Source organism: Hemitrygon akajei, chromosome 3 (genome assembly GCF_048418815.1).
Source record: "Hemitrygon akajei chromosome 3, sHemAka1.3, whole genome shotgun sequence".
Lineage (NCBI taxonomy): Eukaryota > Metazoa > Chordata > Chondrichthyes > Myliobatiformes > Dasyatidae > Hemitrygon > Hemitrygon akajei.
In genome coordinates, this window is record NC_133126.1 from 91,419,293 (window position 1) to 91,443,215 (window position 23,923).

Genomic DNA, 23,923 nt, shown 5'->3' on the forward strand with positions numbered 1-23,923 from the left:
CAAAGTACTCATTTGCATTGACCATATTCAAAAGAGGCTGCAGGATCCCAGCAGGAACTTCCACGATGCTGCCCTGGATTTGAAAACCCTTCAAGATCATTTTTATGATGAAAGAGAAGTGTTGGTCAGTGAATCACTTGAAGAAGGAGTCGGTCTCTGTCAAGAATGGAATATTGAAGTTGAAAGACGTCAGAAATGAAAGAAATGAATGGCTGATGAGAACTCGAGAGATGCAGGGTTAACAGCTAAGAAGAAAATTGGAAGAGTCATGAAGGGAACACTCGACCATCTTCACAGAGAAACGGACGAAAGGTTCGCCTGTTTGCATGACACTGACGCCAAGTTTGGGTTTCTTCTCGATGTCAAGGGACTGTGTTACGGCGCTGACAGTAACAATCTAAAGAAGAAGTGTGAAAATTTGGGCGAATTGTACAGCTCTGATGTTGATGGACAGCAGCTATACGAAGAAATTTTGGATTGCAGAATGTTGCTATCAAGGTGGGTCAACATGAAGATATCGAGACCTGAAGTGGTTCTTGAATTTATTGTTCAGTATGGAGATGAGAGCATCTTCCCCAATCTTCACATTGCTATTCAGATAATGCTAACCATCACGGTTTCCATCGGCAGCTGTGAGAGATCATTCAGCAAGTTAAGACTAATACTTTCATATTTGAGAGCCTCCATGGGTCAAGGCAGACTCTGTGATCTTGCTCTGCTGAGTGTAGTACGAGAAGAAACTGAAAAAGCTGACTTTGATCACATCATAGACTGATTTGCATCAGTGAAAGCAAGGAAGGTGTAGTTATAATTTTCATGTAGTGTCATAATTTGTTAGTTAGAAGATTAATGAGCTTGACTTGTATTTTTGAGCTGATATTATGGTAAAGTTATCTAAAAGGTGGGTGTCAGATGTTTGGACAGGGGCACAATTTCAGTGCTTGCCATGGGTGTTATTTTCCATAGATACGCCCCTGTACCCCCTTCCTGGAATTGATTCCCTCATCTTGCTGACATTAAGTGTGATGCTATTGTGATACCACTTAACCAAGTGATCTCTCTCTTCTGTACGCCTCCTCATTGCCATCTGAGATTCTACCAATTGTGTTGTTATTGCAAACTTATAGATGGTGTTTGAGATGTGCTGGGTGGAACACACACCCTCGAGGTGCACCTGTGTTGGTTGTTCAGTGAGGAGGAGATGTTATTTCCGATTTGCATAGACTGCATTCTGCTGATGAGGAAGTCAAGGATCCAGTTGCACAAGGAGGTACAGAGGCCGAGTTTAGCACTCTGGTGATTAATTCTGAGGGGATAATGGTGATAAACAGCAGCCTGATGTATGATTTTCTATTGTCTAGGTGCTCAAAACAAAGTGGAGAACCAGTGAGATTGTGTCTGCTGGAGATCTGTTGTGGTGTTAGGTGAATTGCAGTGTCCAGGTCCTTGTTCAGGAAGGAATTAATTCTAGCCATTACCAACCTCTTGAAGCATTTCATTACCACTGATGTGAGTGCTGCTTGCTAGACAGTCATTGAGGGAGCTCATCCTGCTCTTCTTGGGCTCCGGTATGATTGCTTCCATTTTGAAGCAGGTGGGAACCTTTGACTGTAGCAGAAAGAGACTGAAGATGTCCTTGAATACTCCAGCCAATTGGTTGACACAGGTTTACTGTACCCTGCCAGGTACACCATCAGGGCCTGACGCCGTGCGAGGATTCACCCTCGTGAAGAATGATCTGATGTCAGACGTTGAGGCAGTAATCACAGGGTCACCAGATGCCGCAGGAGTTTGTACAGGAGTAGTGTTATTCTCCTTTTCAAAGCGTACGCAAGTGTTGAGCATCACTGGCATTTATGCTCCAACATTTCGCCTAGTGGCATGCAAACCCTGCCACAGCTTCACTCTGAATTGCCATTTTGCTTTTATGGTGGCCTTTGGAGGGTCGTGCCTGGACTGCTAGTAGGATTTTGGTTCAGCACAGATCTAACCTTCAGCAGACTGAATCTCTGGTTTAGCAGTGCTTCTGGTTTTGGGAATACGTGGTGTATCCACGCAGGTCTTGATGAAGTCAATGACGGTTGTGAAATAATCATTCAAATCCCTGAATGTGGTCCAGTCCACCAACACAAAGTAGTCCTGTAAGCCTCCCTTGACTTACCAGCGTGCTCCTAAACACTGCGAATAGAGGTGACTGGACTTGCCAAAGATCCAAAGTGCAAGCTAGAACACTGAACAGTAATTCCCTACTCCTGGTCCATCTTTACAAACCTCCAGTATTTGCCTGAAAGCAGAAATAGCTAGACTGAAATATTAGAATTATTTCACTTAACCTGAGTTAACTAGTATTTGTGGAACCATATTCGAACAAATTACCCTGAGGGGTAACAACTGAAATGATCTAACTGTGCTGTTATCTTTAACAAAATAGCTGAAGTAGTGTATCATGACCTGTATGAGCTGCACGTACCAATATAGCAGGTCATAAAAAAACCTGAATTGAGAAACTTAGACTAAAAGTGCTGTACTTACATAACAATATAAGAACACAGAAAATGCTGGGACGTTTCTGTGGAAAGAGAAGCATTTAACATTTCAGGTCAAAGACGGAGAGATTATAACTGAGAGAGAAAGGCGAGGTAACAGACAAGGTGAGGGAGGGCAATGAGGGGAAAGAAGGAACGTCTGCAATCTCTCTCCACAGCCGCCACCTGACCTGCTATTCCCAGCATTCTCTGTTTCATTTCAGGTTTCCTGAACTTGCACTATTTTTGCTTTCTACTTATTTAAGGTCTGAAATAAAATAAAATAGCTCTACATAACATAAATCAAATTAAATACTGACTTCCAATGTCATACATAATGTCTCAAGTAAAATACTGGATCCATAGAACCATAGAACATTACAGCACAGAAACAGGCCTTTTGGCCCTTCTTGGCTGTGCCGAACCATTTTTCTGCCTAGTCCCACTGACCTGCACTGGGCCCATATCCCTCCATACACCTCTCATCCATGTACCTGTCCAAGTTTTTCTTAAATGTCAAAAGTGAGCCCGCATTTACCACTTCATCTGGCAGCTCATTCCACACCCCCACCACTCTCTGCGTGAAGAAGCCCCCTTCAATTTTCCTTTTAAACTTTTCCCCCTTCACCCTTAACCCATGACCTCTGGGTTTTTTTCTCCCCTAGCCTCAGTGGAAAAAGCCTGCTTGCATTTACTCTATCTATACCCGTCATAATTTTATACACCTTTATCAAATCACCCCTCATTCTTCTACGCTCCAGGGAATAAAGTCCTAACCTATTCAACCTTTCTCTGTAACTCAGTTTCTCAAGTCCTGGCAACATCCTTGTAAACCTTCTGTGCACTCTTTCAACCTTATTAATATTCTTCCTGTAATTAGGTGACCAAAACTGCACACAATACTCCAAATTCGGTCTTACCAATGTCTTATACAACCTCACCATTACATTCCAACTCTTATACTCAATACTTTGATTTTTAAAGGCCAATGTACCAAAAGCTCTCTTTACAACCCTATCTACTTGTGATGCCACTTTTAGGGAATTATATATCTGTATTCCCAGATCCCTCTGTTCTACTACATTCCTCAGTGTCCTACCATTTACCTCGTACGTTCTACCTTGGTTTGACCTTCCGAAGAGCAATACCTCACACTTGTCGGCATTAAACTGCATCTGCCATTTTTCAGCCCATTCCTCCAACTGGTCCAAATCCCTCTGCAAGCTTTGAAAACCTTCCTCACTTTCCACTACACCTCCAATCTTTGTATCACCAGTAAATTTGCTAATCCAATTTACCACATTATCATCCAGATCATTGATATAGATGACAAATAACAATGGACCCAGCACTGATCCCTGTGGCACACCAATAGTCACAGGCCTCCACTCAGAGAAGCAATCCTCCACTACCACTCTCTGACTTCTTCCATTGAGCCAATGTCTAATCCAATTTAGTACCTCACCATGTATACCTAACAACTGAATCTTCCTAACTAACCTCCCACGCGGGACCTTGTCAAAGGCCTTACTGAAGTCCATGTATACAACATCCACTGCCTTCCCTTCATCCACTTTCCTGGTAACTTCCTCGAAAAACTCTAATAGATTGGTTAAACATGACCTACCACGCACAAAGCCATGCTGACAGTTTCTAATAAGTCCCTGTCTATCCAAATTCTTGTAGATCCTATCTCTTAGTATTCCTTCCAATAATTTACCTACTACCGATGTCAAACTTACTGGCCTATAATTTCCCGGCTTACTTTTTGAGTCTTTTTTAAACAACGGAACTACATGAGCTTTGGATTTTAGTAATCCAAATTACTAAAATCTTTAAACTGTAATATATGACCTAAAATATCTGCATTAAAGCCTAAGATAAAACTGATCTCTGTGCTATAAAAGCCATGGATTAATATCTGAAGTGAAGAGAGCATGTATTGGAACACCTGCATGTACATACACCTGGAGTAAAATAATATACCCACACTGTAGTACCTGAACTAAAATTCTTATGTGCAGTTACCTTACATGGACACCCAAATTAAAACACTTAAATAGTCACACTGAAATAGTGAACCAAAATCCTTGCGGAAATCTCTGAACTATCTGCCCTTTCTTACCAATTACTAAGGAAATGTCATCAATCAATTCACCAAAATTCTTTGGATTCTGGTTAGGTCCTGGCTACTGATTAAATAAGGAAAGCAGGAAGCAATAGGCCAGTTAGCTTAATGTCTGGAGTTGGGAAAATGCTTGAAGCTACAGTATCATTAAGGAACAAATATCAAGACACCATGATAGAAGTGGTCCAATTAGGCAGCCACCACATGGATTCAAGAAGGGCAGGCCCTGTTTGACAAACCTATTGGAGTTCTTTGAGGGTATAATGAGTGTAGCGGATAGAGGGGATGTTGTATTCTTGGATTTCTAGAAGGTGTTTGATAAGGTGCTGCATAAAAGACACATTTGCAAGATAAGGTCACATAGAGTTGAGTGCAATGAATTTACATCGATAGAGGATTGAGTAATCAATTAAAAGTAGAGACTTGGTATATATGAGTGTTTCTCCAGTTGACGTTCAGTGATTAACAGGGTATCACACGGCTTGTTGCAGGGGCCTGCAACTGTTCACGATATACAGTATGTTAACGATTTAGAAGAGAGGACTGAACGTAGTAAATCTAAGTCTGCGGAAAACACTAAATTGAGTGGAAAAGCAGATTGTGCAAAGGACACAGGAAGTATGCAGAAAGCTATAGATAGGATAAGTGAGTGGGCAAGAGTCTAGCAGATGAAAAGATCTGAAAGATGAAAGGTGTTGACAAATCAGCATGTTGGACTGAGACCGAAAATCTGGGTGAGTGGTGCCTCTTAGTCAATGTCAGCAAGACCAAGGGGCTGATTCCTGACTTCAGGAGGTTTTTCAGCCAGTCCTCATCAGGGGATCAGAGGTGGAGACGGCCAGCGACAAAGTTCCCTCTAATTTTTAGTAGTCAGTGTGCGCAAAAATCTTATGTTGTGCAATGATTTTTCCTGTGACAAAAGTATGTGCGCATTGAATGCACACATGGCACAGTTTGTGTAGGTTTACAAAATATTTGACATAAAACTGCACAGGATAACAACAAAATAACATACATATTTAAATCACTCAGTTATTTTTTCTCTCTCCTGTCTTTGGCATTTTACCCATTCTTTGTAAACTCTGTCTAGACTAATAGAACTTCCATCCAATTGATAGCTTTTGATTCCTATTAACATATCCAAATTTCTTTCACCTAAACAGTTTCTCAGCTTGTTTTTGAGTTGATTCATTAGGTTAAAACCTCGCTCACAGTCTGCACTAGACGCAAGAAAGGTTCCCCCAAAGTCCATCAACTGTGCAAGGTTGCAAAACTGTTCATCTTGAAGTACAAATGTCACCATTTGAGCAAAGTTTGAAATCAGTTTGGATTTAATTTTTTCTTGCATGAAAAATTTGAAATTATTAAACTGACTAACTATTACAGTATTTTCAACTAGAAAATCATGATATTTTAGACATAAGGCATTAACGTGTTCATCATCAAATGTGAAGTTTACAATATGAACACTGTTCACCAAAGATGGCTGCTGCCGTGATGCAGCTGTACAAACCGGAACAGGAAAGGGGAGGTGATGTAAATTAGTGACTTTCATTGTAGTATTTGAAGAGCCGACTAACTAGTTAACAGAAACATTTAGCTAAAAGATTATTTTCAATAAGTATAATTAATTACTACATTATTTTAGGTAACTAACCTTTTGTGTGCACATTAATTTCCTTTGTGCGCTGGTTGAAAAACATGTGCGTGCACACACGCACACAGCTTAGAGGGAACATAGGTCGTTGGTAGCTTTAAATTTCTCAGTGTTATCATTCCAGAGGGTCTGCCCTGGTCCCAGCACTTAAGTGCAATTATGAAGAAAGTGAAGAAAATTTCCTTAGAAGTTTTTGTGAAGGTTCAACATGACATCTAAAACTTCGACAAACTTTTGTAGATGTGTGGTGTTGAGTATATTGCCTGGCTGCATCACGGCCTGGTATAGAAACACCAATGCCCCTGGACAGAAAATCCTACCAAAAGTAGTGGATACAGTCCAGTCCATCACAGTCAAAGCCCTCCCCACCACTGAGTACATCTACATGAGGCATTGTTGCTGACAAACAGCATCCATCATCTGGGAACCCTACCAACCAGGACATGCTCCCTTCAGGAAGAGAGTACAGGAGCCTCAGGACTCACACCAGCAGGTTTGGGAATAGTTATTACCTCTCAACCATCAGACTCTTGAACCAAAGGGGATAACTTCACCAGCCCCATCACTGAAATGTACCCACAAGCAATGGACTCACTTTCAAGGACTTTTCATCTCATGTTCTCGATATTTATTGTTTATTTATTATTATTATTTCTTTCCTTTTGTATTTGCACAGCTTGTTGTCTTTTGCACACTGGTTGTCAGCCCTGTTTGTGCGGTCTGTTGATTCTACTATGGTTATTGGATTTATTGAGTATGCCCACAAAAAATGAATCTCAGGGTTGTTTTTGTGACGTATATGCACTTTGATAATAAATTTACTTTGAACTGATTTCCTTGATAAAAGAATCAAAAGCCATGTCCTGAAACAGTAGTTCAGGAGCAGTAATTGTAAATGCCACTGTTAACTGACAATTGACAATTACGTTGAGGATGACAATGATACACAAGTTATGGGCAATAAGTTGTGCGTTCCATTCTCTCTCTGCTAACAGTGCTGCACGTTGCAGAGATTATTTCTCGCCACGATTGCATTGTAGTCGCCCTTGCCATGGACTGCTGCCTTCACACAGTCGGCTGTGTTAAAGTCATAACAAACGGCATCAGCTCAGTCACTGACTGTTCAGCCAGGAATGAAATCATGGCAAGTTGACCGTCTGTACTTAAGCTTTGTATCAAAATACCTGGTATCAGTATCCGTACTTACAGTAGCTGCCTGAACTAGAACATATAAGATAGAATTCCTGTACAGAAATATCTGAAATACACCATTGAATTCCTATACAATATATATTATGAAATAGCCATATTAACCCTTGCTGAAATAGTTCATTGTAGTGTCCATGTGAAATCCGGATTGCATTTGGGAAGTAAAACCATGGTAGGACTTCACAGTGAATGGGAGGGTCCTGGGGAGTGAATGGAACAGAGGCAGCTAGCGGTGAAATTCCCTGAAAGTGGTTCTCAGGTAGGTAGGGTAGTGAAGAGGGTGCTTAGCATACTAGAGTTGGGAATATAAGATGGGAGTCACACATGATGTTGCTGAGGTCACGCTTGAAGTATCCTGCATGGTTTTGTTGATGCTCACAGGAAAATTGCTATTAAACGAGAAAGGCTGCAGAGAGGATAAACCAAGGTGGTGCCTGGACTTGAGGCCTGAGTTACAAGGAGAGGAGAAGAGGCTGCATGGACTAGGACTCAGACGCCATTCCCTGGAAAGTAGGTGACCTGACAGAGGTATATTCTGTATGATTATGAAGGTCATGGATAGAAGGGAAGCACATGTCATTTTTTTCCCAGGGAGGTGTTGCTAAAAGCAAGAGGGCATAAGTTTAAGAACAGAGGTGAGAGATTTTAAAAGATATTGGTTAGCACAGTGCATTACAGTACAGGCGACCTGCCGCTGCCTGTACATCCTCCCATTGACCCCACATTCTAAAGGCGTACCATTTGGTAGGTTAACAGGTGATTGTAAATTGTCCCATGATTAAGCTAGGGTTAAATCGGGGGTTGGTAGATGGCTCGAAGGGCCCATCCCATGTTGTGTCTCAGTGAATAAGTAAATATCGGCTCAACTTCTTCACACAAAGAGTGGTGCATATTTGGAATGAGCTGCCAGGAATGGTGGTTGAGTTGGGTACACTAACAACATTAAAAAAACCATCTAAATAGGTACACTGATAGGAGAGGTTACAAGATTATGGGGCCAAATGGACGAGCTGGGCCGAATAGCCCATTTCCACACTGTATGACTGGGTAACTCTAAATATTCACCCCAGTACACCTGAAGTACTTAACTTACATCATCTGACAGAAAAGGCCTGTACCTAAAATGTGCTTACTGAAATATTTGAGCTAAACTATATGAACCTGATTAGCTGAAACAAAATACCTGAATTTTGATGCATGAAATAAAATATGTTGGTCTGAGTGTATGAACTAAATTAATTAAACTGAAATTCATCAAAACAAATGACATGAAATATAATACAGAAGCTAACATTCTTGCGCCAAAGTACCTACACCTATGTATCTAGACTAAATTATCACATATGAACTGAAGCACATGATGAATTAGAACTTGTGTTCAACTGGTTGTGGAAGGGATGGAGAGTGCTGTTGAAGAGAGAAACACAGAGGTACAAAACTGTACATCGTTCCCTGAAAGTGGCAACATAGGTAGATAGGTGGGGTTGAGGTGCAGATTGTTCGTGAATGGCAGAGGGGTTAAACAGTTAACATTCTGGAGTGGGTTAGAGATGAGATAAGGACACATGAGCCAGGCTCTGAACAAAGCTGATCACAGATTGTGGAATTCTTGTTTTTAAAGCTTGCCCTGACTCTTGGAAAAATGAAAGTCACGTTTTGGCTAACAGCGGAGAGCAGCAGGGTTCCAGAAATCTTCCGAGGACATTCCTGAGGTGGAGGTTATGCAGAAGTCAATGAGATGCATGCAATACAAGCTCTCCTTTCATTCCAGAGCAACATTCAGCTCTCCCCCATGACTGCACATTGTCTTCAAGCACATAATCGACACGGTCCGAGGGTCCGCCGACTCTTCATCGTGACATAAAAATAAATACCAGCCTAGGCCATTGGCAAAAGCTGCCCAACAAAAGCAACTCACACAGCCTCCTGGAGGATGAACAATCCCAGAGAGCCTGAATATAATGCCTGAATATAGACTGCAGTGCAGCGGGACTAAAGTATGGGCAAAACCAACTTCTAACTGATCAGCTGACTGCAGACAAGACCAAGGATGCAGAGAGCCATAGAGGAAAGCAGACCCTTCAGCCCAACAAATCCATGCCAGTTACAAAACATCATTTTTACATCAATCTTCACTTACTCATTTTATTTCCCCATATTCCTATAAACTCCACTCACCTACACACTAGGGGTAGCTTACAGCAGCCAATTAACTGACTGATCTGTATGTCTTTGGGACAGGGCTAGAAAGCAGAAAAACCTGGGAAACCCAGGTGGCCACAGGAGGAACGTGCAAACTCCACTGTGAAAGCACCAGGATTGAACCGGCTCTCTGGTGCTGAGAAGCAGAAACTCTTCCACAGCTGGCCTTAACGAGAACATCCAAGTACAGCAGCAGTTTGCAATGTGCATGGCCTTTACAACTTGAATAATTAAGTTCAACATTAAAGGTACTGTATCCTACCACAAGTTCTTGACTGGAGTTGAGGGGACTAAGATGTGACCTCGATGAAGCACACTATCGATTTGGAAGGCTCAGCGGGAATGATGTTGTGACTGACACAAGTCATGTCATTACAGATTTAATCACATTAAGTTCCCTGGTCCTGATCACCTCATTTTCACAATGGATGTCCAGTCCCTAAACACTTTTACCCCCTATCAGCAAGGCCTTAAAGTTCTCCGCTTCTTCCTGGTGATGGAGGACCAGTTCTCCTCCATCACCACCCCTCTTCATCTGATAGAACAGATTCTTACCCTCAACAATTGCTCTTTCAGGTCCTCCCACATTATCTGAAACCAAAGGAGTGGCCATGTGGACCCGTGTGGACCCCAGCTATGCCTGCCTTTTCGTTGGTTATTTGGAACAGTGCATGTTCCAAGCTTACAATGATAATGTTCCCCAACTTTTTCGAGACCACATTGACAACTGTATTGGTGCTGCTTCCTGCACCCAAGCCCAGCTCATCAATTTCGTCAACTTTCAGCTTGCCCCTCAAATTTACTTCTACAATCTCTGACACCTCTTTCCCCTTTCTTGATTTCCCAACTTCTATTTCTCCGTTCCTCCACGTGGCTTAGAATCTTGCCATTAACCTTGTATTCTGCCTGTAAATCACTTCACAACTTTTACAGGCTGGACTCCATCTGCCCAGCTCTGCACCCTGCCAATGCACCACTGTCACAGCGATTGCAGAATGCAGTTGCTTGGCGGAATCAGCAATGGAGAAATTGGCCAATGAAACACGCCTTAGCACTGCACGACAACAGCCAGGCATCACAGCTGGATGGTTGCAATTTGTACTGTGGTCCTTCAGAACCGGTTGGCACGGCATTTTCGATTGGCTGAGAAGGGTGGCACTGGCGCCATCATTGACCGGGGGTATTGCATGGACACCACTGATCGAGTTAGAAGCCGATAAGGTCAAGAAGATTGGGCAAAGGTTACTCTGGATCTGGTCCATTCCCTTCTGGGAGGTTGGTAGCTGTATCGTGCAATGGGCAATGGGGGTTCTAATCCTCTTCATTGTGAGTAATTCTAACCTCTTGCCCGAGATTGCTTGGCAGAGTGATGGCCTGAAGAACAGCGATCTCCATCATGATCTAACAACCACTCTCACTCAACGGGGTTACTGAGGAGTTTCAGGGACCTTGTGATATTAGAAGTCAGTAAGATCTGTGCCGTTCTTTATGGAACAAAAGGAGGGAATTGTGGAAGTTGTCCCACATGCAGGCGAGGTGAAGCCTCTAGTAAGAACTGCAGAGATCCTGCACAGATGCCAAAACTGTGGAAGCCTTGGTCCCCAGGCCAGGAGCGGCTCTGTTACACCTCATGCACACAGCTCTCAGGGACAACCCTCTGGCACAGCGCGGTGGATCGAACGCAGCTGGCATGTGCATCGTTACTGAATGAAGGCATCATGAGAAGTGCCAAGGTACTGGGTGCAGGCCTGCAGGTCCTGTTCACACACCAGCTGAACCCAGAGGATGAATCAGAATCCAGTTTAATATCACTGGCATGTGGTGTGAAATTCGTTGTTTCACAGCAGCAGTACATTGCAATACATAATAATAATAAAAAGGCTGTAAATTACAAAAGGAAGTATATATGAAAAGTTAAATTAAATAAGCAGTACAAAAAGCAAAAAAAAAGAGCTAGTGTACATGGTTTCAATGTCCATTCAGAAATCTGATGGTGGACGGGAAGAAGCAGTTCCTGTAATGTTGAGCCTGTGCTTTTAGGCTCCTGCATCTCCTCCTTGGGAGGGCATGTCCTGGGTGATGAGAGTCTTTAATGACAGATACTGCCTTTTCGAGGTATCGCCTTTGAAAGGAATCCTGGAATCTGGGCAGGCGAGTGCCCACAATGGAGCCAGCTGAATTTACAACTTTCTGTGGCTTTTTCCGATCTTGTGCAGTGGCCCCTCCAGACCAGGTGGTGATGCAACCAGTCAGAATGATGTCCATGGAACATCTGCAGAAATTTGCAAGCGCCTTTGGTGGCATACCAAATCTCCTCAAACTCCTAATGAAATATAGTTGCTGTTGTGCCTTCTTTGTAATTGTACCAATATGTTGGGCCCAGGATAGATCCTCAGAGATGTTGCCACCCAGGAACTTGAAACTGCTCACCCTTTCCTCTACTGATCCCTCGATGAGGACTGGTGTGTGTTCCCTCAACTTCCCCTTCCTGAAGTCCACAATCAATTCCTTAGTCTTACTGACATTGAGTGCAAGGTTGCTGTTGTGACACCAATCAACTAGCTGATATATTTCACTCCAGTACGCCTCCTTGTCCCCATCCAAGATTCTGTCAACAATTGTGTCATCAGCAAATTTATAGATGGCATTTGAGTTGTGCCTAGACACACAGTCATGGGTGTAGAGAGAGCAGAGCAGTGGGCTAAGCATGCAACCTTGAGGTATGTCAGTGTTGTCAGTGAGGAGGAGATGTTATTCCCGGTCTGCCCTGACTGTGATCTCCCAGTGAAGAATTCACAGATCCAGCTACAGAGGGAGGTACAGACCCAGGTTTTGGAGCTCTTTGATTAGAACTGAGGGTGTTGAACACTGAGCTGTAGTCAATAAACACCAGCCTGACTCTGACATTGCTGTTGTCCATGTGATCCAAGGTCGAATAGCCAGCCAGTGACCCTGCAGCCACTGTAGACCTACTGTGATGATAGGCAGATTGCACGGGTCCTTGCGTGGGCAGGAGCTGATCCTAGCTATGACCAACCACTCAAAGCACTTCATCGCAGTAGGACTGAGTGCCGCTGGCTGACTGTCATTGAGGCAGCTCACCCTGCTCGTTAGGCACTGGTATGAACCTTTTGAACCTCCGACTGCAGGAGTGAGAGATTGAAGATGTCCTTAAACACTCGCACCAGTGGGTAGGAATAGGATTTCAGTCTTTACTTTCTGCCTAGATGCCACATGTAGAGGTAGAGCCAGGTGATCAGGTGCTCCACTGTGTGGGTGTGGGTGTGGTGGTGTAACAGTGCTGATTCTGCAGCTGATATGCTGGTGCTGGTTGTTCCGGAGACTTCTTCAAACTGGCATGGTTGAAATTCCCCTCATGGGGAAGGCATCCTGGTGCGCTGTTTCGTGACTGCTGATTATGGTGCTCAGCTCCTCCAGTGCCTGTCTGACATTGGCCTGAGGTGGAATGTGCACCACTACCAGGATTAGGATGGAAAACTCCCTCAGCAGATAAAACGCATGGCACTTCACTGCTTATGCTCCAGGTTGGGTGATCAGGATTGACACACAACCGCCACATCTGTGCACCATAATGAGTTAATCAAAAAGCATACTCCATCTTTTCCCCCTTTAAGGTACTCGGTTGTCCTGTTTTTCCTGTGGTTGGTGTAGCCCTTGGGCTGCAGTGTTGCTTCCGAAGTGGTGGGGTGAGCCATGTTTCCATGAAGCAAAGGACACAGCAGTCCCTGATGTCTCTCTGGTACAGCAATCTGACTCTGAGGTCTTCCGTCTTGTTTTTTCAGGGACTGTATGTTCAGCAGCAGGATAGTCAGGAGTGGGATGGGTCTAAGGTCCCCTGCATTTCATTGGCAACTGCACACCTGCCTGCGTTCCATGCTTCCTTTCTCTTAAAGGGGAACTGCACTCATGACCCGCGTCTGCAGTCCCCCTATCTTGCATATCGATAGATTGTTAAACAAAATGTCTTAAACAATGTTGCTTACTGAATAGCCCATGGCTGTGACTGTGGATGTCAGCTGTAGTGATCTTAAAAAGGAATATTTGATGATTCCCATCGGAGTTGCACACAAAGTTACCACTTTTTGGTGCCATCTTGTAGAGGATGGTGAACACCTCTCTTTTCCAATACACTATGGTCACCACCTGCTAAGTATGCGCATCCAGTCTCTGGTGCTCTAGACTACAGGGCAATCTGCTCTATCCACTGGCCACATCCAGACTAGAAATGCAGAGCTCTTATTGAAACGGGAGCCTTAATAACCACTCGTACTCAACGAGCTGCAAGGGATTAAAAACATCTCCATTCTACCTGGTAGGAAACTGAAATAGAGTATGATAGTTACCTTGACAACCTCTGGCAATATGGTCCTTACCCCGCTCTGCGTTTGTCATTATCACACTGATGTCAATGACACTGTCCTCAGTGAAGCACAGATATCTTGGAAATTATTTAAAACAAAACTGCAGATGCTGGAACTCTGAGATAAAAAGCAGACTTCAAATATTGATGCTGCTTCTTTCCCCGCAGCTGTTCCCTGACTTTTAGAATAGTTCCATCTTGAAAATTATTCCTTGCTGGGGTTACAGAAGATGGATTCCATCTCACAGTCTAGCTTGCGCCCTGCTGTCTGCCTGAACTTCACTTTCTTTGTAACTCTAACATGTTTGACATTTTGTTGTTGTTTTTCCTTGTTCTTCTCTAATGTACTTTGGAATCAATTGATCTGTATGGACAGTCTGCAAGACAAGCTCTTCACTATTTCTTGGTGCATGTGACAATAATAAACCAGTTCCAAGTTGTAGACTTGTTCAATGATGAAGTGCCCTCCTACCGAAAGGCTTCCTTGTCTTGACTCTTCTCCCATTGGCTTATCTTGCTCAGGGGTGGGAGCTTACTCAACCTGCAGGAGGGATGCTTACCAATGTAGCCATGTCCAGGAGCATATAGATGATGCAGGAGCCTGAAGTCAACATACCATCATCAGCTTGAAGTAAGAGAGTTATTCAACACAGGAACAAGCCCTTCGACTCATACCATCTATACTGACAAATGTGCCTCACTGATCTAGTCCCAGTTGCCTACATTTGACCCCTATTTTCCTCTAAACTGGGGGTTCCTAATCTGGAGTCCACAGTCCCCTTGTTTAATGGTAGGGATTCATGGCATAAAAAAGGTTGGGAACCCCTGCTCTTAACCTTTCCTATCTACGTACCTGTCCAAGTGTCTTTAGACCATGAGGAACAGGAGCTGAATTAGTCTACAATTCGATCACGGATTTATTATCCTTCTCCACCCCATTTTCATGCCTTGTCCCTGTAACCTTTGATGCCCTTACTAATCAAGAATCTATCAACCTCTGCTTTAAATATACTCAATGACTTGGCCTCCATGGCCGTCTGTGGCAATGAATTCCTCAGATCCACCACTCTCTGGGTAAAGAAATTCTGACTCAGGTTAAACTTAAAATCCTTTCAAATGTTGTTAATGTACTTGCCTCTGCCACTTTCTCTGGCAGCTCGTTCAATATACTCACCACCTTCTGAAAGAATGGAAAGAACAACTCACTGGTAGAATTATGACTGGAAGAAATCACCCAGCAACTAATAACTCAGCAGTCAATGGTGCTTGTAAATAGCACGGTGGACTGTGGTACAGTATGAGCTTGCCATCTAACTTTGAGAAAACACTGGACTTCAAAATACCCACTGGCATCTACATTGGCCACGTGATAACACCCTCAGTCATGTTTATTCTCACAGAAACACTCACATTGCCGATCAGCGGTTTAAGGCATTCGAAGAGCACCCTCAACATTGCAAAACATGCCAAGGCACAATGCAAGGAGTGATATCAAAGGCAATTTGTTCCAGCCACATACAGGGATATTTTGGTTGACTTGGTCAAAGTAGGTTTTAGGGAGCACCTTAATGAAAAGAGAAAGATAGGAAGGTTTTGAGCAGGCACGTCAGCCCTCTCCGCTGGCCGGCTCTGTTCTTTACATTGAAGCCAACCAATATGTCTGTATTTAAACCTCGTCCAGGAAGCACTGCTTTGGAGTAAACCGTTACGTCTGCCGGCCCACTGCTAACCACTGTCCTCTGTGTGTTTAGCTCCTATACTGGTGCGGACTGCTCCGTTTTGGGGTATTAACCAGGAGGCAATCAGGATAGGTAATTATCATGATTCAAAATCCAACTCTGTACTCCTTCTGCACGACAGTCTGTAGAACCCACTGTGCCTCTGCACCCCATTCACTCAGTACTTTTTCTCCCATGCCACCATTTCATGGTGATTTTATCTTGACCGATGTGAATCCAGCTCGATTGCCCAGTGCTCTGTGTCACTACTTGTTCTTACACCAAAACCTCTCTCTTAAACGTGGATAGCATGTAACTCTGTTGAGAAATGTTTTCCAGATTGTGCGGTCTGCATGTTGTTTATTTTAGTTATCAACTCCAGACACTCATACACCCTCAGGCTACGCGGCAACTGCTCTGAAGTAAACTCCCCTCTCTGTTGGTCGATGGCGTTTTAAAGCTAAACCCACATTTAAAGTTGAACAATGCATAACAGAGAGTGGGGAGGGTGAGAACAGTTGAGGAACTCTACAGGACTGTGGAATATTTCTGTTCCCCAGCCAGCACTGCGCAGCGCTCTCATCCAAATGGCGACATGACCATCTGCGGGCGAAGGACGAGCTCAAGCACAGCTCCCCTCTCAGTGCCGCGTAGCCAGGTATTTCCCACTCTGGAGGGTTGGCTTTGAATCTCCTGGAATCAATTAAAACTCAGAGAAAAGTTGGCAGCACGTGAAACTCTTCTCAATTTTCTCTGGCTTGTTTCATTAGTCCAAATAACATCGGGAGCTGGGCCTAGGAACGGAGCTATTCACAAGTGGCTCCCTCCAGCTTAGTAGCTTTCTGCTAATGTCAGGTAACACACAAGGAGCGGAGCTTCCTCACACCATAAACCACGAGGCTGTTAATGCAAAATTACAAAAACCTAAAATAAATCCACCAGTTTCCCTGGGCTGACCTGCTTTCTCAGCCTTCTGCCACCTCACCCAGCAGTTAGCTCCCTCTGCTGGCCTGTCCAGAAAGTGATGGCTCAAATCGGCCTCCAGGAGCATTAAGTCTGCTTTATTAACCTCGAGAGTGGATTGAAGTGGCACCAATAGCCGAGGGTGGCCAGCCCCTATGCCAGGTTTGCAGGGATGCAGGAACATTAATCAAACCAAAAAAGTCAACTATTCTTTAACAGCTCTTTAACGGGCAATGCAACACTGAAAAACTACCATTAACCAGAAGGCTCCATGTAAATTGGTTTATTATTGTCACATGTGCCGAGGTATAGTGAGAAGCTTGTCTTGTATACTGTCATCACATCGGTGCAAGGTTAAAACAGTAATAGAGCGCTGAATAAAGTGTTGCAGTTTACAGAGAAAGTGCAGTGCAGCCAGACTTTAAGGTGCAAGGCCATAACCAGGTAGATTGTGAGCAGAAAAGTCCATCTTCTTCTGCGAGTGAGCCATTTAATAGTCTTATAATGGTAGGCTAGAGGCTGTTCTTTTAGAGCGTGTTGGGACTCACTGAGTTATTTTCACAAGATCCCAGGGCCAGCACCACATAGAACTCAGTTCCGTGCCTGAAGGATCTTTTTTTTTGACCAGGAAATTCGAATGGGTCATGTAGCACAGAAACAAGCCCTCCTGCCAACTGAGCCCATACCAATCACGACCCAAAGCTCCAAGTAACATTTATTATCAGAGTACATACATGACACACATACAGCCCTGCGGGCATACTCAGCAAGTCTATAGAACAGTATCTGTAATCAAGATCAATGAACGACAAACTGTGCAAATACAAGTATAAATAAATTGCAATAAATAATGAGAGTGTGAAGTAACAAGATAAAGAGCCCTTAAGTGAGATTATTGGTTGTGGGCACACCGGAGATAGAATGAGTGTTCAAGTGCCTGATGGTTGAGGGGCAATAACTGTTCTAGGACCTGGTGGAGTGAGTCCTGAGGCATTTGTACCTTCTACGTGATGGCAGCAGCGAGAAAAGAGCATGCCCTGGGTGGTGAGGATCTTTGATGATGGACACTGCTTTTCTACGACAACGTTTCAAGTAGATGTGCTCAGTGGTTGGGAGGGTTTTACCCGTGATGTAATAGGCCGAGTCCACTAGCTTTTGCAGGATTTTCCACTCAAAGGCATTGGTGTTCCCATACTAGGCTGTAATGCAGCCAATCAGCACACTTTCCACCACACATCCAGAGAAGTTTGCCAATGTTTTTGATGACATGCAGAATCTCCACAGACTCCTGAGGAAGTAGAGGGGCTGTCGTGCTTTCTTCGCATATGATGGGTCCAGGACAGTTCCCCTGACACAGTGACACCCAGAATTTAAAATTACCGACCCTCTCTACTTCTGCTCCTCTGATGATTATTTGCTCATGGACCTCTGGTTTTCCTCTCCTAAATTCTACGATGAGCTCCTTGGTCTTGCTGACACTGAGTGAGAAGTTGTTGTTATGACACCACTCAGCCAGACTTTCAATCTCCCTCCTGTATGTTGATGCATTACCACCTTTGATACAGCCCACAACAGTGGTGTCATTAGCAAACTTGAATATGGTTTTGGAACTGTGCTTAGCCACACAGTCATAGGTGTAAAGTGAGTAGAGCAGGGCCTAAGCATACAGCCCTGTGGTGCTCCTGTGCTGATGGAGAATGTGGAGGAGATGTTTTTGCCAATCTGAACTGATCTGGGGGTCTGCAAGTGAGGAAATCCAGAATCTAGTTGCACAAGGGTGCATTGAGGCCAAAGTCTTGGGGTTTATTGATTACTTTTGAGGGGATACACAAACCCCACCCCCCTCAGATTCTACCACTCACCCACACACTAGTGTCAATTTACAAAGGCATCTTAACCTACAAACTCTCATGCCTTAGAGATGTGGGAAGAAACAGGAACACTGAGAGGAAGCCCATGTGGTCGCAGGGAGAACGTACACCCAGACTGCGGTGGAGGTTAGAATTGGAACAGTACGGCAATGACTCTACCAGGTACACCAGAGGGTGTTAGGGGACGTGACAACTTGGCATGGCCAAGATTGCAGGAAATTGCAGGGAGTTGTAGGCACAAAGCAATCCATCATGGAAATCAGCTTCTCCTATACTTCCCACTGGCTGGGTACATAATCAAAGACCCCAGCCACCCAGGACATTCTACCTTCTGGTCCCTTGGATCGGCAGAAGATACAAACGCTTGAGAATGCGCATCATTAGGCTCAAGGACAGTACCTACCCCTCTGTTATTGGGATCTATTAAACAGACCTCTTGTACAATAAAGTTGAACTCTTGATTTCTTGATCTGCCATGTCATGGACCTTGCATGTTATTTGTCTACCTGCACTACATTTTATCTGCAACTGCTCCCCTCAGTACTAATCAATAAGCTTCAAAATCTGGGCCCCTGTGCCTTCCTCTACAACTGGATCCGTGATTTCCTCATCACCAGACCACAGTCAGTGCAGATCGGCAATCACATCTCCTCCTTGCTGTCAGTCAATACCAGCACACATCCTGCTCTACTCTCTCTACGCCCATGACTATGTGGTTAGGCACGGCGCAAATGCTATCTATAAATTTGCCAAGGACACAACTGCTGTTGTGCCTCAGATGGTGACGTGGAGGCGTACAGGAGTGAGATAGGAGAGACGAGTGCTTGAGGGCTGAGGGCGTCAGAACAACAACCTTGCACTCAAAGTTAGTAAGACCTAGGAAGTGACTGTGGACTTCAGGAAGGAAAGTCAAGGTAACACACACCAGTCCTTGAAGGGTCAGCAGTGGAAAGGGTCAGCAGTTTTAAGGTCCTGGCTGTTAACATCTCAGAAAACCTATTCTGGGCAAAACATATTGATGCAGTTACGAAGAGGACAGAAACAGCAGCTATATTTCATGTGGAGTTTGAGGAGATTTCGAATGTCATCAGAGATGCCAGCAGATTTCTACAGACGTACCGTGGAGAGCATTGTAACAGATCTAACCACTGCTTGGTACGGAGAAGCCACTGCACAGGAAGGGTCAGGAAAAGCTGCGAAGGGTTGTAACCTCAGCCAGCTCTGTCATGAGCACCAACCTCCCCAAAATCCAGGACATCTTCAAATGGCGATGCCTCAAATCTATTATTAAGGACATCACCCAAGACATGCCCTCTTCTCATTGCTACCATCAGGGAGGAGGTACAGGAGTCTGAAGACACACACTAAACACTTTACAAACAGCTTCTTCCTCTCCGCCATCAGATTTTTGAACAATGAACCCAAGAACATTCCCTCACTAATTTTGTTCTCTTATTGCCCTACATACTTAACTCTAACACTATATTCTGCATTTTGCGTTTTTTTTAATTTGTTCTACCTCAAAGTATTTACATGTGCAATGATCTGTCTGGAAAGCAAGCAAACAAATGTTTTTCTCTTCATCGCGGTACACGTAACAAAAATAATTACCAGTTGGTGCATTACCCTTGGGCCTGTCCCTTTTATCCTTCTTGGGCTTGGAGGTTGTGGATATGGGAAGGGTAACCTGGGCATGTATCTGAAGTGCATTTTTGTAGAAATTGTGCACCATGTTCATTGTACGGGAGTGTATTTTTCAATGCTGGACGGGTGCTGTTAGTAGGCACAATAGTGGTCACCAACCTTTTTAAGCCCAAGATCCCCGACTTTGGCCTTAGTGAAAGGTGAGATCAACCCCAGATCGATTAGTTACACGCATGCGCACCGGAGCAGAAAAGACCGTGAGTAAAACCCTGCAACCCAGAAGTAGAAATAATGTATGAACACCAGGGATACCTGCCCTTTTTTGCACTGCAGGCCAGTTTAATATTGACAATATTCTTGCGGACTGGCTGACGGGGGGGTGTTAAACTCGAAGCAGGTTCCTTATGTCCAGTCTATTCTGCAATTTAGTTTTCGCGACTCTCGGCACTTAGCTTCTGTCCCGCTTGCTCATGTTTTTTCTGCTCAAAAAACTCAACGCGTTTGTCTTTCAGTGCGGAGTGCTTGGACTCAAGGTGCCAAAGCAGTTTTGAGGGCTTCATTGCCTCATTAGACAGCCTCCTGGTCCGAACTGCAGCCTCCCACCCACCCACCCACCGCCAGCCGCCTTGGCCAGGTGCGGCTGATCGTGGGTGGGGTGAGAGGACAAGGTCAGGGCCGGAGGTCCCCGTACCGGGGCTGCGGCGGTCACAGTCCGGAGAGAGCGATCGACCGAGCGAGGAGTGCAAGAGGGCCCACGCCTGCCTCCCTTGTAGGATCTATCGGCTGACAAAAGTTTGTTTCAGTAGATTGTAGTGCGATAGCTGCTCTGATACTTACAGAGCCCTGAGCCTGGATTAGATTGTCTGCGAATATTTTAGCACCGGGTTCTCCATGAACATTCAGTGTGCTAAACAGGTTTAGAGGTGGCGCCCATCTGTCTGCGCTCCAGGCCAGCAGCATTGGCACTTCCCGCCGGCCACGTGAGACGAACCAGTGATCCCTGCCGCGAGGGTGTCACTGCGTTTAGGCGACTGATGATCTCGCGTGTATTCAAGTTCAACAGTGGCGTGACAGGGAATGAGGAAATGATATTGTTTCCTCGCGGCCCGGTGGTTGGAGACCACTGAATTACACTGTGTAGTGCCGGGGAGCTACATGCATGTGCACTGGGCAGAAAGAATGGAACTAAAACCCCGCAACCCGGAAACAATCTCTCAACAGTATTTGTGCATTTTTTTTTTCGGGATCTAATGGGAAAGTCTGAAAGATCGACGGGTTGGCGACCACTAGGGTACATTGTCAAACTGTTAAGAATTGGAGTTGTACTCACTGAGGCAATTGAGACGTATCCCAATGTCCCTTTCGATGGTGGAAAGATCTTGAAGTGATAGGAGATGAGTAAGTTACTAGACTAGTAACACAAAGACTAGACAATGATCCTAAGACACCTCAGTGGTTATTAGACTAGTAGGTCAAAGACTAAACAATGATCCTAATTAGTGATCATAATTGTATTAATTTCAGGATAATTATGGAGAAGGGTAGGCCTGGCTCTTGGGTTAAGATTCTAATCTGGAGGAAAGCCAATTTTGATGGCAACAGAAAGGATCTGGCAGTGTGGATTGGGACAGGCAAAGTAAATAAGAGGCCCTCAAAACTCAAATATTGAAAACACTAAATCTCGATCTTCCTCTTGGAATAAAAGGTAAAGCTAACAGGTTTATGGAACTTTGGCTTTCAAAGGATATTGAGGCCCTGGAAAAGGAAAAGAAGGAGGTGTAGGTATAACCAGTTAGGACCAAGTGAGACACTGAGTATCAGAAATGTAAAGGAACACTTTCAGAAATCAGGAGGGCTCTGAAGTTGCTCTGGTAGATAAGGTGGAAGAGAATCTCGAAGGGGTCTATGACTATGTTAAGAGCAAATGCTTAAATGGTTTCTGTATCTATGTTAGGGGATGAAATAAGTCCTCTTGAAGATCAGTGTTGTTATTTATGCATGGAACTGAAAAAGATGGAGGAGATCTTACATGAAAATTTTGCATCTGTATTCCCTTGGGAGACAGATGCAGAGTCAATAGAACTGAGAAAAAAGTAGTGAGTCATGGACAGTATTTGGATTACAGAAGAGGAGCTGCTTGCTGTCTTGGGATGACTTAAGGTAGGTAAATACCCAGAGCCTGACGAGGTATTCCTTCAGACCTTGCGAGATATAGTGCAGAAATTTCAGGGGCCAGGCAGAGATAGTGAAAATATCCTCAGCCACAGGTGAGGTGCCAGAGGACTGGAGTAGCTAATGTTCCGTTGTTTACGAAAGGCTCTGCGAATAAGCTGTAAGCCTGACGTCAGTCATGGGTAAATTATTGGAAGGAGTTATAAGGAACAATTTGGAGACGCTTGGATAGGCACATGGATGAAAGAAAAATGGAGAGCTACGTGAGGGAGAAGCATTAGATTTAGCTTGGAGTAAGTTAAGAGGTCAGCACAACATCATGGGTTAAAGGGCCTGAACTGTGCTGTTCTATGTTCTAAGTTTTGTGCATTTCTATACGAATCATTTATATATGTAATAAATAACAAGGGCCCCAACACCAATTCCTGCCGCGCAATTGGCCTGTGATGGTGCTGAACTGGATATTGTTATTTTTGAGTCAAGAAGGACATCTATGTTGAGGAGCTTTTCAAAGTGGTTCTTCAGTTGGTGGTGAATATCTCCTATCCTTGTTAGTACCTCTCTGTCCCTGGCTACATCAGCAGGATGCTTGTGCTGTAGACGGCTTTGAACAGAATCTGCACGATTGCTGTTGGACCTCCTGTGCTCCTTCCACCCACCATCTGTTCTTTAGGTCATGTACTTGCTGTTGGGCCTGGGGCCCTCAGATGCCTGCACAGCTGCTTCTTTTCCCTTGAGCACGGCACAGCTTCCAATCCAAGTACACCTAATCTAAGCACGGACTGCGGTCAGCAGGGCTGTATCATCGCCCCTGATGCATCCCTCAATCTTTTGTATTGCAATATTAGCCTTTACTTCTAGAAAACATCCTGTTAGATTTGTGCTACAGTACAAGATTTATAAGATCTACATCTCCACATCAGAACCAAGTTCATTCCAACCTCTGTTTTTCTCCTTCAAGGCACGTGGGCTTCACAGGCTGAGGTAGTATTTAATTGCTCATTCCTAATTGCCCTTGAGAAAGTGGCAGTGAGCTGTCTTCTTGAACTGCTGCAGTCCTTGAGGTAAACCCAAAATGCTGTTAGGGAGAGAGATGCAAGATTTTGACCCAGTAATGGTGAAGGAACGGTAATATGTTTCCAAGTCAGGATGGTGTGTGGCTTGGAGGGCAACTTCCAGCTGTTGGTGCTGACGTGCTTTTGCTGCCCTTGTCCTTCTAGCGTATAGATCACAGGTGTGGAAGGTACAGTCCAAGGAGTCTTGGTGGGTTGTGGGCTTCAGGAAGGGTAAGACGAAGGAACACATACCAATCCTCATAGAGGGATCAGAAGTGGAGAGAGTGAGCAGCTTCAAGTTCCTGGGTGTCAAGATCTCTGAGGATCTAACCTGGTCCCAACATATTGATGCAGTTATAAAGAAGGCAAGACAGCAACTATACTTCATTAGGAGTTTG